The following is a 17,614-nucleotide window of genomic DNA, read 5'->3' as shown; positions in this document are numbered from 1 at the left end:
TTTAGGGAGTTAAAATACAAAAATTTTGATAAAAATATTTTTTGGATTTTTTGTTAAGGGTCCCCCTTTGCTTGGTGTTATTGCTAATATCAAACAAAGAGGGGGGTTGTTGGTGACCACAACATTGTGTTAAGAGCATCTATTCCAGTGAGAAACCCCTTTCGTTTCACATGAAAAGGTTTTCGGTAGCCCTATCTATGTCATTTTTAAGGTCTGGAGATATACATTCTTTATTTGCAGTTTTAGTTATTCATCCCTTTGTTTATTTTGGCTTATTTAGCTCTCTATTATTTATTACCGGATCTATACCTTTCATTTCTGTGTATGCTCTTTGCCCCGCGACTCTATGCGATCTAGGCAAATAAGAAATAGAAAGGAAGGATTTTTATCATGCGTATGCTCTTTTCTGCCACGCCTTAGTGTGGTCTCGGAAGATCGGAAACACATTGAGTAAAATATTTAGTTTCTGATGAAAGCTAACTTCAAGCCATAAGGTTTGGTTATTTTTGCATGTCCGTGTTGGGTTGTGTATTTTTTTGTTTTGTAGGTAAAATGGGTTTTTTCAAGTAAGCACACACTCTAAAGCTTCAGTGACTCAAAAAATAAAAACCTTCCTCTTTTCCAAAAATTACTAACCTTTTAGACTAGCTCACTTGGTCCAAAGTTACTTTATGAGAATAGAGGTCTTGGGTTCAAGTCTTTCTTTTCGTTGAGTTACTTTTTCAAAAAACACATGTATCTTATGTTTTAAAGTTACTTTATGTAAAAGTGTCCATACGCATTATAAAAAGTCAGTCACTTATAATTCTAAAGTCTCTTTATCTTTGATTTAAGTTACAATTTAGTGGGTAGCTCATAAAGTACCATTGTAAAAGTGACTTTCACTTATTTATAAAAGTGGGTCACATAATTAATTTTTAAAAGTGAGCTAGTTAGATTAAGTTTGGAAAGAGGGTTTTTTTTTTTTTTAAACATAACATTATCATTCACTTCCACACATTCACGTACTTCGTCGGCATTTCAACAACTTTTCCTCAAAAATCCATAACTTCATCCGGAAGTCATTTTCAGAGCCGTTTTTTTTTTTAATTGGCCTAATTTTACAAGATATTTCCATTGTAACACTTAGTTTCAGCATCTGCAGCTTCAATTTCTGTTAAAATGGAAAGTCCATGCCAAGTTATTCTTGACAGCACCAACTAATTCCAATGGGTATCCTACATTGTGGATTTACTTACAAGTAAAGGCCTTTATAGAATAGCTTGAGGCCAAGAATCTAAACATAAAGATGAAGATAAGGTAGCCAAATTGGAAAATAGACAAGATCAAGCACGTGCGTTGATAGGGATGTCTATTTGTCTAGACCTTAGATTCCATATTGCAAAACTTGATACCCCTGATGAAGCAATGAAACATATCAATAAAGTTTTTGGAATTAAAAATGAAATTAGAGCTCATCAACTTGAAAATGAGTTGCTTACATTGGACCCCAATAATTTTTCTTCCATTGAAGAATTTTTGTCCAATTTCAAGACCCTTAGACTTCTCTTGGAAGGTGTTAATGTTAAGAAAGAACATGGTAGCCTTATCTATTCCATTATTACTTAGTTAGGACCAGTATACTCTATGTTTGTTTCCACCTTCCATTCTACTAGAGAAGCCTTTATTTCTCCAGGACAAGCCTACAAGTCCCCCTCTTTTGATTCCTTTTGTGATTATTTAATAAGAGAACAATAAAAACTCTTACATCTTGGTCTTCTTAATCTTGGAAACTCTTCTAAGAAAGCCTTAGCCGCCCAGCAACAACTAAGTTCAAAGAATCCTAAGAAGAAGCATCCTAAAAAGAATGGTCCTATACCAACCAAGGGTCCTGAGCAGTTTCAATCTCAAAATGAAAAATCAATTCAACAAAATGATGAGGAAAATGAAAACAAAGGGAAGAAGATTGATAGACATTGCAACTTTTGTAATCGAGATGACCACTTAGAATCCAATTCATTAAGAAGATGGAAGCCTTGGAAGCAGCAATGAAGAAGCATAACATCCATTTGAAGCACTCTTCAACTTCAACTTCATCTTCAGGAATAACACTTTCTGCATGTGGTTATAAATCATCTCGGTTTGGTTATGCACTAAATGTATCTTCTTCTTCTCATTCTCATGAGTGGCTCATTGATTCTAGATTTCTTATCACATGGTGAAAAACAAAGCCATGTTTTCTTCTTTAAATGATTGTAACACCAAAAGTATATATGTTGGTGATGATAGATCTCTTAGTGTTATAGGGACTGGAACTATTCATTTAGACAATGGTCAATTTAATGATGTATTATGTGTTCCAACCTTATCCTGCAACCTTCTATCTATATATCAGATAACTCATTTAGGTGAAGGTAAAATCATTGAATTTTCACCTCATGATGTTATAATTAAGGACCTAAGTGATCCTAGACAGATTTTAGCTACTAGCATTGATGATGATTCTACAAGGTTGTATAAGTTTAACAACTTTGGGTCATCAACTCTTCCCTTGGTGTTTGTTACTCATAATGATGAAGTGAGCATACTTTGCATGAGCGATTTGGTCACTTAAACTATCGGTTCCTTCAAAATTTATGTAAAGAAAATATGGTGACAGGTCTTCCTATGGTATCTTGCAGAGATGGTTTTTGCTCCGGATGTGTACTTGGAAAACATCATCGGGATAGTTTTGAAAAATATGCCTCTTGGCACACCTCATCCCCTCTACAGCTTGTGCATAGTGATTTATGTGGTCCACTTCCAGTTGTTTCATTCTCTAGCTACAAGTATTTATTAACTTTCATTAATGATTTCTCCAGACGCACTTGGGTATACTTCTTAAAAATCAAGAGTGAAGTATTTAACATGTTCTTGGAATTTAAAGCCTTTGTTAAGAAACAATCTGGACATCCAATTCTTAAGCTAAGATCTAATAATGGCGGAGAATATGTTAACAACAAATTCATCAACTTTTGCACTAGGCATGGAATTCAAATGCAACATACTATTCCATATACACCACAACAAAATGGTGTAGCTAAAAGGAAGAATCACCCCTTAAAGGAAATGGCTAATTGTATGCTTCAATTTAAAGGACTTAGTCTTAATTTTTGGGCAGAAACAATTAACTGTGCAAATTACATAGTAAATCACACTCCTAATAAGGTTTTAAAGAATATCACTCCAGAAGAAGCATGAAGCTCAGTTGAACCATATGTAAGTCACTTTCGTGTTTTTAGAAGTGAAGCATGGGCCCATATTCTAGATGAGAAACATAAGCCTTAGAACCTAAGAGTGAAAAATGTATTTTGGTTGGATATTTTGAAGATGTCAAAGGATATAGACTTCTTTCACCTAAATCCAAAAATTCTATCATTAGAAGAGATGTAAAGTTTGCTAAAAATATGTCAGCCTATGATCCTAGTTTGGCGAATGTGCCACCTCTATATGTCCCTTATACTTCTGAAAATATTTCTTCTTCAGTTGATGACAGCGAGGATGACAATCCTCCACCACCTTCTCAGGATCTTCCTTCATCTCCTCAGCTTCCAAAATGGGTCTGTGCTACTCAGGATGTAGTAGGTTCTCTTGCAGGTGATCCTATAGATCAATGACATACACGTTCTCATATATATACTGAACCAATGATTCAGTGATGATGCTTTATTGACAGCAAAGGCGTGGTTTGGGAAGGTCTAGGAACATAATTACCAACTTGGTTGTTTACATATATATGGAAATAGTTATACAAACCTATCAGAAACATAGTTTTGTTCTAGATATGTATATAATCAAACCATTGTTTATGGGATTAGTCAATTTGTTTCTCTTTCAAAGCATCAAAAGCTTGATGCAGAAAGTTTGAGGCTACACTGTAGAGCCTCTTCTTTACTGGCTCAAGCTTCAGCGTTTTATGATCCTGACACCTTTGCAGAAGCTTCAGGCCATCTAGATTGGGACGCAACTATGAATGAAGAATATCGTTCATTGTTGGCAAATGATATATGGGATCTTGTTCATCTTCCAAAGGAAAGAAAACTTGTTAGATGTAAATGGGTTTACAGAACCAAGTTTGGACCAGATGGAAAAGTTGATAAACATAAAGCTCGTCTGGTTGCTAAGGGGGTTTCACAAGTTGAAGGCATTGACTATATTGAAACCTTCTCCCCTGTTTCCAAAATGAACTCTATCTGACTTGTTCTTTCCCTTGCTGCCTCTTTCAAATGGGAAGTCCATCAGATGGATGTTAAATCTACCTTCTTGCATGGGGACTTGCGTGAATAAATCTATATGGAACAACATCTTAGCTTTATACAAAAAGACTACAACGTTGTATGTCAGCTTAATAAATCCATTTATGGTCTCAAGCAAGCCGCTCAGGCTTGGTATGCCAAAATAGATACCTTTCTTTTAGATACTGGCTTTTCTAGGTGTCATTCTGACAATACTGTCTACACCAAGAAAATGGGTAAGTCTCTTATCATTCTTGTTCTTTATGTTGATGATCTTATCCTTATTGGTAGTGATCCCAACCGTATAAACCATGTGAATTTCAACCTTAAAAAGCAGTTTGAAATGACAGACTTAGGACAATTGCATTATTTTCTTGGTCTTCAAGTCTTGCAATCCAAGGAAGGTATTTCCCTTTCCCAGTCCAAGTATGCCTGTGATCTTCTACGCCACTTTCACATGGAGGACTGTAAGCCAACCCCTTCTCCCTTTCAATCTGGAGCCAAACTTTCAGTAACTTTTACTTCCCTTGAAGTTGATGCTACCTTAGACATCAGCTTGTAGGAAAACTTTTGTATCTCACCCATACCCGTCCTAACATTTCCTTTGTTGTTGGCGTTATTTCTAGGTTTATGCAAAACCCACATGAAAGTCATTGGAAAGAAGCTAAAACAATACTTCGTTATGTTTGAGGTACAGTTTAGTTTGGGATTCATTAGAGATCATAAGAATATCCTCTATTGTTGGTTTCACTGATTCCGATTGGGCTGGTGACCCTGATGATCGAAAGTCTACTACAGGTTATGTCTTCATTCTTGGTTTTGGACCTATTACATGGGCTTGCAAGAAATAAAGTGCCATTTCTCTTTCTTCAGTAGAAGAAGAGTATCATGGCACCGTAGAAGCTAGTAAGGAAGCCTTGTGGCTTCATCAGATCCTGTCAGAGTTTGGCTTTCAGCAGCAGCATCCGACTACAATTTGGTGTGATAATCAAAGTTCCATTCAACTATGAAAAAATCCAGTCCAACATCAGCGCAAAAAACACATTGAAATACACATGCATTTCATCAGAAATCTCATTCATGACCATGTTCTTGAAGTGCAATATTGTTCAACCGATGATCAAGTTGTAGACATCTTTACAAAGGCTCTCACATAGGCGAAGTTTACTGAACTTTGATTTATAGTTGGATTTCAGGAAGTTGTCACCTAGGCAGGATAGGCTCTAATGCCTCCCTCCTTATCCAATTGTGTCATATTTGTACATCCTTCAATCATATCCCAAGTTGTTCTTAAGGGGGGATGTTAGGATATTCTGACACATAGGAAATAATTAAGTATAACTTGGTTTAGTGTAGATTTAGGTAAAGTGTGTTTCTTTATTATGTACTTTTGTAACATACAATCTGATGGTCATGATATATTCTAGACATGAAGTGATCCAACGGTTAATTCTCTCCTCAGTATTATGGACACTTGATTTGTGTCTTAATACTTGATTGGTCCATGATCTCTATTTAAAGAGCATGGAGGGTCATTTGTAAGGTGACTGTTCATGAGAGAAGCTTATGTAAATTTTATTTCTTTTATTAATAAATTGCCTGAAGTGACCGCATTGTCTTAGGCTGTGGATTGTTTCCCTGTTTGAGGGTTTTAAACATGTCAAGAATACTCGTGTATTGATCTGTGATCTATTTGTGAGCGGTGTCCTTTGGTGTTCTATCAGAGGAACTTACCCTGTAAAGTCCTACACTAATTTCCTAGAGGAATGTCATAAGGAAATAAGAGCTTGGAGGGCTTGAAAATTAGCTAAGTGTTGGCCCGAGTCAGTCAATCAGGTAGATTGATAGAATATATAGTTGCAGGTTGTGCTTAGGCTTGAGAAAGCATATGTATCTATCTCTATTCTTTGATTAATGCAATATAGATAGGAAGGGGTTTTGATTAGTTTCTTTCACCTAGATAAATCTCTGTGCATATGTGATTTTTCCTTTTGCATGTCTATGATTTGTGCTCTAGATTGTGAATTAACTTTTGCAGATTAGTAGAGTAGCTTCGAGTATTGTGATTTAGTAAATTTCATGAGTAGTTTCGAATCTATAGCCTAATTTCTACATGGTATAAGTGTTGGTTTCACAATAGAACAAGAAATTCAAAGTTGGGTATCAGAGACTTGAATTTAGAGATTAGTGTTGCAGGTTTTCTTCACTACTGAGAAGATGGCTTTCAATGGACTAAGGCTAGAGTATGCCTTAGAAAGCACCTCAAATTTTGTTGCATGGAAGAATCGTATGGAGGTAGTATTGGATGAAAATGGGTTGCTAGAATACATAAGACATATGTTGCAAAACCTCAAGCATATGATGCTCATAACCTTGCTCAGTGGAAGAAAGATTTAGCCAAGGTGAGGAGAATCATCTTGGAGGGAGTATGATATCATATTCTCTCAAATATCCATGGAAAAGAAACTCCATTTGTGTTGTGGAAATAAATGATAAAATTGTTCGAGAATAGTAGTGACCATAGAAAGTTGGCACTCAAGGATAAACTTCGAAGTATCAAGATGTAGAAGAATGACACAGTTCTGCAGTATATGAGCAAGTTTACATAGTGTTGTGATGAATTTGGCGGGGTCAGTGTTAATGTCCCTGAAGAAGACTTGGTAGCTCTAGCCTTTTTGGGCCTTCCCAAGAGCTAGAATAGCTATAAAGGTTTAGTGAAAGGGATGGAGAAACTACTGAGTTGGGATTGCTTATGGTCTGACCTAGTACAGGAGGAAATAAGCCAAAATACAAGAGATGGGGCCTCATCCAAAGAAGAGGAAGAGGAATTTGCATTAGTCAATAAAGGAAAGAGGGGCAAGGGGAAGAAGTCCCAAGGTGAGTCTAATTCCATCCAAGAGGGAAAGAAGAAAGGCTTGTCCAAAATCAAGTGTTTCAATTTTCATGAATGCGAGCATTATGCCACGAAGTGTCCGCACAAGAAGGCAAGCAAAAAGGAGCATGCAGTAGCAAAAGCAAGTGAAGATTTGCTTCATAGTTCAAGATTGAATTTACCCTCATTACATGCATGGCCAACATAATGATGGGGAGCATGTCATACTTGGACTCAAGTGCCTTGCTCCATATGACGAGGAATAGAAAAAGTTTCAGTAACTTGGAGGAGAAATATCTCTAGATGAACATTAAGTTTGGAGATGGTGGAACGTACAACATGACCAGGATTGGTACAATCACCTTTTAGAGGGAGTTAGGATCCCCTCTCAAACTCAGGGATGTCATGTTCATTCCAGGACTAAAGAAAAATCTCATCTATGTTGTTGTTTTGAAAGTTCGTGGTTATGATGTGATCTTCAGCCAAGGGAAAGTATTACTGAGACACATAACCATGGGACAATTGAAGTAGATCGAGGTTTGCATGAAGAACCTGTATGTGCTTGAGGTAGAATATGCATGCAAAGTCTTGATGAGAAAGGAAGAGACTAGAGATATGGTGGTTGAGAGGCAACATGTTAACCCTGTCAACATGCAACCTTAAGAAGTTGGGGAGCAACCAAAAATGGAGAGGTGGAAAGGAGGAAGTGTGGAGACATCCAATAAAGAAAATACCTCTAGCAAGGGGATAGTTTGATCCAAGTGGGAAAAGAAATCACATGCAGCCATAGCTCTAGGTGCGAGGTGGGGTGATGTGAAGCCCTAGTCCAAGAGTTGAAAAATTTTGGACAGGGTCCATTGAGGTGTTCTTGTGGATCATTACCTTGCTACAGGGGGCCATAGTATTTAGTAGCAGGAGGATCATTGTTAGTCATATACTGAGGAGTGCAGAGAAGTGTTGAAGACATAGTAGGAGGCTCAGTAGCAGATTCCACAACAACACAATTTTCCTAGTAGATAGTTGCAGACAGTTGATTCAATGTTTCTTTTATGCTTCTTTGTTGTAGGTGTTACAGGAGAAGAAACAACAGTGAGAGGTGTTGCATGCACTACATTCCACATGTGAAGGATAGGGGTGGTTTATAATCATTTCTTGTTGAGAGGGAGTGTTGAAAATGCAGCAAGAAAGTATCAAGTTGGATTTTCCTTAATCAAATTGAGCAAATTCAAAATTCCACATCAAAAGACAACTTGGAGGAGTTAACTGAGGTGACATGGATCTTGTCACTTAGTTAAGAACACTCAATTCATGTTAATGAGTTGAAGTTCAGTTCACTTGAGTTGATTCCTAAAACACAGGAGTCTAGCCCACTTAATTCAAGTTAGGGGCATGAATTTTAGTTGTGTGTAGTGATTCCTAAATTTTAGGAGCCTAGGTTGAGTTAATTTCATTTGTATCAATTTAATTCAGTTAAATTGAGTTATGGTAAGGTAAACTAGTTCTAACTATTGGAGGAACTAGTGGAAGGTCAAGTTGTGGAAGTGGAACTTCAACCACAGTGAGTGATCATCTAGATAATTGATTAATCAACCTAAATTAGCTCATGCATGCAAAGAATTTGAGTTACCCAATTGATATGGATATTCCAAGGAAATTTACTATAAGTTGTAGACTATTCCAATGTGTACAACTGGTGCATGCAGTTAAATGAATGACCTAAAGGAATTGCGTAATTCAATAGTGGAAATTTCCAAAATAATAGGTGCTAAATTCCTGGAGGAATAACACAAGTATATAGGAGCTTGGAGGGCTTGAAAATTGGCTAAGTATTGGCCAAAGTCATTCAATCAAGCAGAGAGATAGACTATACACTTGCAGGTTGGGATCAAGATTGAGCAAGCATATGTATACATCTCTATTCTATGATTAATGCAATATAGATAGGAAGGGGTTTTGAGCAATTGCTTTCCCCTAGATAAATCCCTTTGCATGTGTGAAGTTTCATTTTTCATGTCTATGGTTTGTGTTCTAGATTGTGAATTAACTTTCACAAATCAGTAGATTAGCTTCGAGTCTTGTGATTTAGTAAATTTTGTTCATCTGCAATCTAATTTCTAAAAAAAATTCCCCTATTCAAGTTGACATGGAAAAAAATCCTAGCCCTAACAGACTAATACTTACATTCCATAGGCTAGAAAAATTCCCAAATCTGAAATCACCTCTTTCAAGCATTATTGAGAACATTCCTCATTTGCAAGATCATGTAGCCATTAGAAAATTTGTGGGCATCCAGCCAATAAAAAAAATCTATAATCTAGTGGATCAACACATAATAGAATAGAAAATGCCATGTAGATTTGGAATTATGCACAAAAGGGTTCTTTATGGTGATATTTAACAATCTAAAATATAGGGAGAAGGTGTTTGATAATGGCCCCTATATTTTCAATTCCATCGAAATTTATCTCCACTATTGGATTGAAATGTTTAGTTTAGACAAAGAAGACTTCACTACATGCCCTGTCTAGATCCATTTATATCCACCACCTCAAAACTTATGGGATTCAAAGATTCTATAAGTTAGAGGAAACACCTTGGGGATATTAATCAAGATTTTGAAAGAAAAAAGAAAAGATGATATACATCCTATGCTCACATCTATGTTTATATGAATGTTTCCAAACCCTTCACTACCTCCTTTTTTGAGTTATTTGGCATATACTTGGTTTTAGAGAAAATACTACAAGCATAACCTATTTTGATTCCAAAAATGCCATGAGAATGGGAATCTCTTTAGAGATTTTCCCCTCAATTTCTTACCTCCTCCTCTAAAACCTCAAGCTAAGAAATACTTGGAGGCTTTTGGAAATGTATCTAGAAAAAGCAGATTAGGGAAAATACCCCCCATGCAACCATATCATGTAGTGACCAAAACTTGGAATTGCTATAATATCTTATCAAAAAACACAGGGAAAATTTAAGGCCACAATGCAAGTCATCCTAAGGTGAAAAACCAACAAAGTCAAAGAAATATGAGAGAATTAGCAGAGAAAATCAAGTGAAGGAAAATCCAAAATGAAGACACTATCATTATGAAGAATAAAAACAAAAAGATGATCCAAAAAAATGAGGATTTAGTGGACTCAAATGAAGGAGAGGATATGGATTTGGGTGAGCTTGACCTACAAACCGTCATTGTAGCCTAGGATCGATAAGACATAAAATTAATCTTGGATTAACAAATTCAGCTCTTAAAGAAATTACTTAATAAAAAATAAGAAACTCCAAGAAAAATGATCCTAAGGTAAGTTTCATCATCCCTCTTCTTTAGGTGTCAGAATAAATCCTTTAATGGATGGCCCTAAAATTAGTAAAGAGGGAAAACAAAAAAAGATTTTCATAGCAATAAGCAACTTTTGCAAGACCTTGGTGAGATGTTGGTGAAATTAGGTAGAACTTCTCTAACGATGAATAAATCCCTACCAAGCCCCTTCAACATCCACTAAAGCTCCTCTCATCCAATGTAAGAGGTTTGAATGGAAAATGTTAACACAAGTGTCTCAAAAAAAAATTCTCAAGGAACAAACGACCATAGTTATGATTGAAGGAACTAAATGTTTAAGTGAATTTCACTCAAATATAGAAACATCTAGTTGGAACTAATGTTAGTAAATGGGAATAGACATGCAAGGGGTAGTAGGAGAAATTTCTCTTTTTCGAAAACCTTCAGAAATTACACTCTTCAATATTTTCTCCACACATTTAACACACAATAAAGTTTCAATTAATTGGATCAAAGAAATCAGGCCTCATTCCCAATGTTTGCAGTTCCAACTAAACATATGAAAATATATACTTCTTAAGAACCCTTCAATCAATCCACCAAGTTCTATGAGATTGATAGTAGATGTTGGGTGGATATTTTAACATGATCAAAACTATATAAGAAAATAGAGGTGGTATAAGATACTTAGAAGTAGACGCATAATACTTGAACAACCCAAAATCTAAAATTGATTGATCTAGAGACATAAAATGGTATGCACCCTTGAAATAACAAAAAAGGTGGCATCCACTAGGTAACTTTAGGATTGGGTTGCTTTTTCATTTTCTATGCTTAGATTCCTTAGTGTGGATGCATAAATTCTACCATGCATGGGCTCAGATCATTGGTTGATAATGATCTATAAAATATCATGGATATTCCACTAGATAGTTCTTCACAATAGATATGATAAAAGAAACTAGAATATACAATATAAGGGTTAGGTTCCTTTAGATTCTATATTTGTTTATTATTGATTTTGTACTTATGCATGAAATAGATAACATGAAGAAATAGAGAAAAAAAACATATTCACACACCAACAAAAATGAACATAAATATATGCTCTAGAAAACCGTGATGGGAGAAAACAAAGTTGTTATAAGATGAGGCTACTATGATCTCTTTTGTTTTATATAATGCAAGTAAAAATGAGAAGGCACTCTCCATGGAGTTACCTAATACCTGTGGTCTGGTAGGCTACTATAGAACAATAACACCTTTTTTTATGCTCTCTAAGTCTCACTTCTAGTTTCTCTACTCTATTATGAAACAAGATACAATAGAATTGAGTGTAACTGCTTCTGCTCCCTGTGGCCTAGTTTTAATATAGTTCGATATCCAACTAAGGGTTAGGTTTGACTTATTTAACCCTTAACTAGAGTTACAACATTGATGCTTATAGATTTTTGTTCATAGTCCACATGGGGATAGCTCCTTTTCCATGTGTAATAGGGGTTGATGTGGGATCCTATTAAATTATGGTAGTCAATCATGATAGGTCAGCTTGTAGTAATAATTTTTTCATACAAAATTTGATTGACATGATTCTTGCACTATTGGAAAGCTATTTGAGTCTAAAATAACATTATGGGGTCCTTGCATCACTTGCTTTTCCAGATGACTATGTAAACCCCACAAATGCTTGAGGAGTATGGATGGGTTCTTTGGTGAGATACCTACCATTATGGATATGTTTCTAAATTCTATGGTCTATTATTGTACACTCTACCCTTGTCTCTTCATGAAGTAATTCCAAAAAATTCATTGGTCCACTACATACCATATACGTAAAATTGTGAGTTTATGAGAGTTTTTGAAATATTCCTTCTTAGTCACTAGAGGATATCCCTCCAACCTTGGAGTTTCCATGGGGATTTCCCACTAGGTCAGGGCATGGCCCTCTAATATAAATTAAGAAAACAAAATATATTGGACTCAAAATAACACTAAGAGGGGGTGTGAATTAGTATAATTAATTTTTCACTTATTTAAACATTCAAACATATAAAAACACAAATCTAATAAATAGATAAGCACTAAATATACATGGAAACCCTTATGGAAGAGAAACAAAAGCCACGTTATATGAAATATCTTATAGGAACCAACCTACGAGAGACACCAATACCCTCTGTTAGTTTGTAGACACCAACCTAGCAGAGGCACTAATCGCCTATACTACTCTATAAGGACCAACCTATAGGAGACACCAATCCTCTCTTCTTCTTTGTAGTCACCAACCTATGGGATACACCAGTACCCTCTACTGCTTTGTAGGCACCAACCAATGAGAGACACCAATCCCATATACTCCTTTATAGGGACCAACCTATGGGAGAAACCAATCCCCTATACTTATTTGTAAGTACCAACCTACAAGAGACACCAAACCCCTCTATGACTTTGTAGGAACCAACAAATGGGAGACACCAATCCCATATGCTACTTTGTAGGAACCAACCTACAGAGATACCAATTCCCTCTTCTACTTTGTATGTGCCAATCTACGATAGACACCAATCACCTCTACTACTTTGTAGGTATCAACCTACAAGAGATATAAATTGCCTCTATTTCTTTGTAGGAACCAACCTATTAGAGACACCAGTACGCTCTATTGTTTCATACGGACCAACATACATGAGACACCAATCCCCTCTATTTCTTTGTAGGAAATAAGATATAAGAGACACTAATTCCCTCTAATTCTTTGTAAGAACCAAGCTACAAAAACTACAAATCCCCTATTTTATTTTGTAGGAGCTGTTATCACTCCAGGAAACTCTCCTAGGTTGCAGCTCAGAGATGCCTGGTAACATATAATCTTCAATATTGTTCTCTGAACTATTGGAATAAATGATGGTTTGGATCAAGCCAGATAACCATTTCAACTATGTTTTTACTCAAGACATGCATGAACACCCTCAGCTTACAAGGCTTTAGACCACTAATGCTCAATGGTTTGTAGATTCAATGAATGGATGGAGAATACTAACCATACCGACAAATGCATACATAAACATAAATGAATGGCTAGATACAGGCAGCAAAAGAGAATACTGGCTGTACCGGCAGATGCATATATCACCACATATGAATGGCTAGCTACAGGCAATAATGAAACTTGCAAATCTAATTCATCAACGCAGAGATAAGATGACAGTTATCTGGAATTAGACACAAAAGAAACATGAACGACCTGTTCAAGTGCAACCTTAGAGTAGAAGAGAAAATGAACATTGAACATATAACAACAAAAGAAGCTTGTATTACTAATGAATGAAGATGAGAAGCTTGAGTAGCAAAGTCTCATTAGTCTTTAGAAGTTGAACCCTTATTACATCTAGTTTTCAGCCTTTTATAGGCCTTTTACAATGTTCCTAAGCTCTCAAAGGCTCAGAGTCTTAATCTGTCTTCTATGTCCCTTAACCATTTGATTCCCTGAATAGGCAAGCATGGCTCGAAGGTTTTCTCCCTCTGACAGAGGAATAACCACCTTCAGGTAGTTTGATGTGCTGTCTAGGAGTTCTCCGTGCTAGATGTTATCACCCTAAAATCTTTGTCTCTAAGCTTTGGAGAGTTGCCTTGTTTCTAGTCATAGTCTTATAAGTTTTGAGTCATCTCATCACAATTAGTGTCATTCTCATTTACAAACCCTTCTTCTAGTCATGGTGTTAAAGGGTCTCTAGGTCATTTCATGCTTTAAGGGTTAGGTCATAAGGTTTGAAGTCTTTCAAGGTCATATCTCTTTTCCAAACAAAGTTTGACAGCCTCATTCCATGTCCTAGAAGCCTCACCATGAGTTTAGAAGTCATATCTCACATCATTTTGGAGAAATTTTCAAACTAGCTATGAATCCACATTTTCGTAGCACAGACAGTGTAAAAATCCTATTTTGCGCTACGAAATCAGTGTTTTCGTAGCATGCTACGAAACCCCTGAAGCAGCCTGTTTTAGCAGAAAAACTGTTTTTACTAGTTAACTTCCAGAAGCTTTCCTGAGTAGCTGAGAACTCAATTTTGCAAACTGAAAGAGGCTTTTCTTCTAACATGCTTAACTACAAAACCCTCTTTTAGTTTCTTCAAATCCATTATGAGGTGGGAGGAATTTATGGTTAAACTTGCGCTACGAAACGACCGGAAGTCAGGCTTGGTCTTTTGGTTTTAGCAGTCTTTTTCAAGACCAGTTTCTGGTCACGTGAAAAGGTATTTTGGAATTTGGAAAGAGTTTTATCTTCATCAACTCTCCAGCTACAATAACCTATCTCACTTTCTTCATAAGTGTTTTCAGTTGGAAGATAATAAGCTTTAATTGAGACCCTAATTTCAGAAAATGGATTTTTCCTGTTTGACACGTGTTTTTCAAGGACAGATTTTGGACAGCTGGAGGAATGTTTTAAAAAACCAGGAGAGGTTTTTGTTCTAGACAACATGGGCTACAAAAACCTCCTTCAGTTTCATAAAATGTGTCATGGGTGAGGAGATAAAGGCTCTGTCCCACGTGCCAATTTTCAAGGATCTAAACCTAAAAATAGGGAAACACATTCCCTAATTTCTAGGGTTTGTCATCAGTAGTTGGGTGACCACGTGGGAGGCTTCATCAAATTCGACTTCATGAGATTGCAGCTGTCAAAGAATGCATTTGAATGTTTAGATAAGGTTGTTGTAATCATAATAAGGAGTTACACTCCTAGTTGTATTAGGTCTCTAGGACTGCTAGTTAGTTGTCAAATGCATTTAATGGTTTGTTTTATGGTTAGAATAGGTGTCACTGATGGAAAATTCGAATTCTCTTGATGACGGATGATGGAATCCTAATTGTAAATGCTATATATAGAGCAAGAGGTTGAATTATCAAGGGGTTGGAGACTTTTTGGCTTAGCTGCTGCTCTATGTGCAGACTGTGTATATTTTTAACCTAATGCAGATTTCTACTTAGACAACTCAAGATTCATGAAGAGTTCTTGTATGTTCTTGTTATGATGGCATCTTCCAATACTTAAATTGCAGTGGTGTTTAGTTATGATACTCAGAAATCATCAATGAGGCTCTGACTTCCTTCATAGATAAACTAACTATGTTTCACTGTTTTGTATTTTCATTTCTGCACTTGAACTCTATAATGCCTTGACTTCCATGCTAGGTAGAATGCTTTGGCTTCACTATTCAGGATTCAAAGAGAGTTTTTAATGTCATATTTTCTCATGGCTTTCCTCTTTCACTTACTTACAGTGGTATGAATACATGTTACTTAGAACTCATCAATCATGCTCTAAATTCCTTCATGTATTTATAAACTGTGTTTCCTTGCATTGTATCTTTGTTTTGTTGATGCATAAAAACTCTCTATGCCCTGACTTCATGTTAAGCCGATCTTGATGTGGTACTGAAACATACTTTGACTCCATAGCCCAATGGTAGCCAGCCTTCATCTTTCAACCTATAAACATATACAATTACAAACCATAGAGTTAGCCATCTATTCATATCTTTAATCTAAATCATTAACCCTTTGAGAGAGCCCTCTTAGGCTGAGGAGGCTAAGCCTTAGCCAAAAGATGGTTTGAAATAGTTACTCAAGGTCTACCTGATCAGCAGCCTATCAGGGGTGGATTTTGTGATAACACTAGAGATGCCCCACAATGTTTGTTTTGATGAGCTATGCTGGGCTGTTGATGCTCCATGATCATTTGTTGTTGTGGTTGTGTTGTGCTATGTTGCGTTGTACTACTCCATGATTGCTTATCGGTTTGGGGTGAGCTGCACATGTTGTGGCCCTTTCTATTCCCCTTCCGACCTCTATCCCTATCTCTCGGTCTCTATTAGGTAATGGAAAGGGTCTTCGGGCTTGTGTAATCCCTTTAAAATGCAGACAGTGACTGCTTTCTGTTATGAACAGAAAACACAACAATACTATAAAAATCCTGCCTTTTTTGTGTATTTTGGACTTCAAAAGTCATAAAAAATGTTTTATTCACCTATTAGGTCTGCCCTTAGGGTTATCGCAAGTCGCATTCGACCCGTTCCCTGCATATTTCCTTTGTATTATGAAATACGTAAAACACTGAAAATACATGGAAAATGGCTTTCCCCGGACTTCAAATAATATACAATTTCATTCTGGAAACCCATCAGGTCCGAGTTTCATCACTATCGCGCTGCCCCAAGGTTCCTTTGTATTTCATTTAAACAACGAAAACACACAGAAATACATTGAAAATGGGCTTTGGCGGATTTGAAAGATTATACATTTTCATTCCCGAACCCTTTTGGGTCTAGACTTTGTCACAATCGGCACTGCCCTGTTTCCCTTTGTATTTCGTTATATAATGAAATACACCAAAAATGCATTATAAATGGCTTTGGTGTGGACCTAAAATCTTATGAAACATCATTTAAAATGTCGTCAGATCTGCTAATCGAGTCGCATACATATATATGTAAAGGCCCCACCCCTTAAGGTTTCTGCCGATAGCGATCTGGCGATGTAACGGGGGTCGTCGATCTACGTGCGCGATTGAAGGTCCACGTTTAATCACCGATCACAATCGCTCATTCCTCCTGGTCTGTGTCGATAACCACCGACTCGCCTCCGCTGATTGCGACTCGTCGATCTGATTGTCGAAGATCGCTGATCGGGGATGTCTTCTCCCTAGCCTGAAGTCCTCTCTGCTTGTCGATTTGTGATTTGCCACTTAGATCTAGGTCGTTGATCAGCTAGATCTAACGACTCCTGTGCATTCTTGAGTTTAAGCCTCTGATACATGGTTTTTTCATGATTTTGAAGTGTTTTAGCCTCTTGATAATGCATTTCTTCCCTTCCAAGGGCTCTCCTCCCTCTCTTGTTTCGATCTTTGGATGATTTTAAGAAAACTTTGGAGACTTTGAGAGTGTTTTTGATCCATTTTTGGGCCAAACGCCAACAAAGCTAATAGGAGCTAACCTACAAGAGACATTAATACCTTTTGTTGCTTTATAAGCACCAACCTACGGGGGACGTCAATTGCCTTTGTTGATTTATAGGCATGCATCAACCTATAAGAGACATCAATCTCCATTGTTGCAAATATTCATAGGAACCAACCTATTTCACTGAATTTTCTTACTTCTACATAATATCTATTAGCTACTTTTTCCTTCTCCAAGTATAGTTTCTACTTTT

The sequence above is a fragment of the Pinus tabuliformis genome, chromosome 3_2, assembly GCF_031772625.1.
Source record: "Pinus tabuliformis cultivar Carrire ecotype Pingquan chromosome 3_2, CPIR1, whole genome shotgun sequence".
NCBI classification, from domain to species: Eukaryota; Viridiplantae; Streptophyta; class Pinopsida; order Pinales; family Pinaceae; genus Pinus; species Pinus tabuliformis.
This window is presented reverse-complemented; position numbering follows the sequence as displayed.